Here is a 2,073-nt window from a genome sequence, read left to right as displayed (position 1 = left end):
GGCTGCACTTCTTCCAACACAGATTTGTTTGTTCTTTTGGCAGTCTATGGTACTTTTAGTATTCTTCTCTCCCATACCATAATTCAAAATACATCAATGCTTTATGGTTTTCCTTATTCATGGTCCAACTTTCATATCATATGAGGCAACTGAAAATACCATGGCTTGGGTAAGGTATAACTTAGTCCTTGAACTGGTATCTTTGTCCTTGAACACCTTAAAGAAGACTTTTGTACCAGATTTGCCTAATACATCATTTGATTTCTTGACTGCTGCTTCGGTGAATGTTGACTGTGGATCCAAGCAAAAGGAAGTCTTTGACAACTTCACAATCTTTTCTCTTATTTATTGGCCTAGCAGTGAAGACTTTTGTTTTCTTTACATTGATGTGCAATCCATACTTCATCTTAAGTATTTTGAATCCTCTCTGCTTCCAGCAAACAAGATTGTATAATCTGCATATCACAGATTGTTAATGAGTCTTCCTCCAATCCTGATGCTACATTCTTCTTCATACAATCTAGTTTCTCAGAGTATTTGCCCAGCACACAACTGAATATGTTTAGTGAAAGGATACAACCATGGCACACATCTTTCCCGATTTTAAACCAGTCAGTATTCATTCTGTTCAAACAACTGTGTATTGATCTATGTACAGGTTTCCTCATGAGCACAAATAAGTATTCTAGAATACCCATTCTTTGCATTATTATCCATTCTTTGCAGTGTCATTTGACTATGCTAAACTTTAGTATTGTCAAAAATACACCAACCCCTTTCTGGTATTCTCTTTCAGTCAAGATGATCTGATATTAGCAATGTTATCCCTAGTTCCACATCCTCTTCTGAATCTGTTGAAACTCTGGACGTTCTCTATCAATGTACGGTTGCAACCATCTTTGTATTATCTTTAACAAAATTTTACTTGCATGCAATATTAATGATACTGTTCAATACTTTGCACATTCCGTTAGGTTACCTCTCTTTAGAATGAGTGCAAATATGGATCTCATCCAATTGGTTGGCCAGGTAACTGTCTTCCAAATTTCTTGGCAGAGATGAATGTTTACCTCCAGTGCTACATCAGTTTGTTGAGAACTCTGTCAATTCCTGGAGCCTTGTTTTTCACCAGTACCTTCAGTGTACCTTGAATTTCTCCTGTCAGTTTATCATGAGCACTTAATTATATGCTACGAATCCTTCAATATTACAAGTCAAGGTTTGAGTTTTTTTCTTCAGTTCTTTCAGCTTGAGAAATGTTGAGTGTGTTCTTCCCTTTTTCTAACTCCAGGTCTTTGCACATTTCATTATAATACTTGACTTTACCTTCTCAAGCAGTCATTTGAATTTTTTCTGTTAAGTTCTTTTACTTCCTCATTTCTGCCATTTGCTTTAGCTTCTCTACACTCAAGAGCAAGTTTCAGATCTTTTCTAATTGCCATTTTGAGTTTTTTTTTTTTTCTTTCTTTCCTGTCTTTTTAATGACCCATGGCTTTATTCATGATGTTCTTGAAGTTATCTTACAAGTCTTCTGGTGTTCAGTCATTAATGTCTAATGCATCCAATATGTTCTTGAGATTATCTCTAAACTCAGGTGGGATATATTCAAGGTCGGGTTTTGGCTCCCTTGGACTTGTTATAATTTTCTTTAGCTTCAGCCTGAACTTTCATCTGAGCAATTCATGGTTTGTACTACAGTCAGCTCCTGGACTTGTTATGGCATATGATATTGAGCTTGTCCATCATCTCTTCCCACAGATGTAGTCAATTTGATTCCTGTGTATTCCATCTGGTGAGGTCCATGTGTATAAGTCGCCTTTTATATTGTTTAAAAGGTATTTGCAGGACAAGATGGCAGAGAAGGTAGAAGTGCAGTGAGGAGCTCCGTCAGCAGCAACACAGAATACTGGACCAAGCAGGTTCAGGGGACAGTGCCACAACTCTGAAGCACATATAAAGGAATATTTAGAACGTTGGAAGGCTTACAGCTAGGGGAACTTGTAGCAGAAGCAAAAAACCCATTGCTTTCTAATTCAAGACACTTAGGTGCTCCCGGAGCTGCCATCTTGGGTG

At 37.5% G+C, this 2,073-nt stretch overlaps 1 protein-coding gene across 1 annotated transcript in view; it reads right to left on the bottom strand.

The window, feature by feature from the left end:
* The window catches only part of OMA1 (OMA1 zinc metallopeptidase), a 106,521-nt gene that overhangs the window by 96,767 nt on the left and 7,681 nt on the right, over positions 1–2,073 (bottom strand). The gene's annotated exons all lie outside the window — the stretch shown is intronic.

This window comes from Chrysochloris asiatica, unplaced genomic scaffold (assembly GCF_000296735.1).
Source record: "Chrysochloris asiatica unplaced genomic scaffold, ChrAsi1.0 scaffold00048, whole genome shotgun sequence".
Classification (NCBI taxonomy): domain Eukaryota; kingdom Metazoa; phylum Chordata; class Mammalia; order Afrosoricida; family Chrysochloridae; genus Chrysochloris; species Chrysochloris asiatica.
Note: the sequence above shows the minus strand (reverse complement) of the source record. Positions and strands in the feature narration are given on the sequence as shown.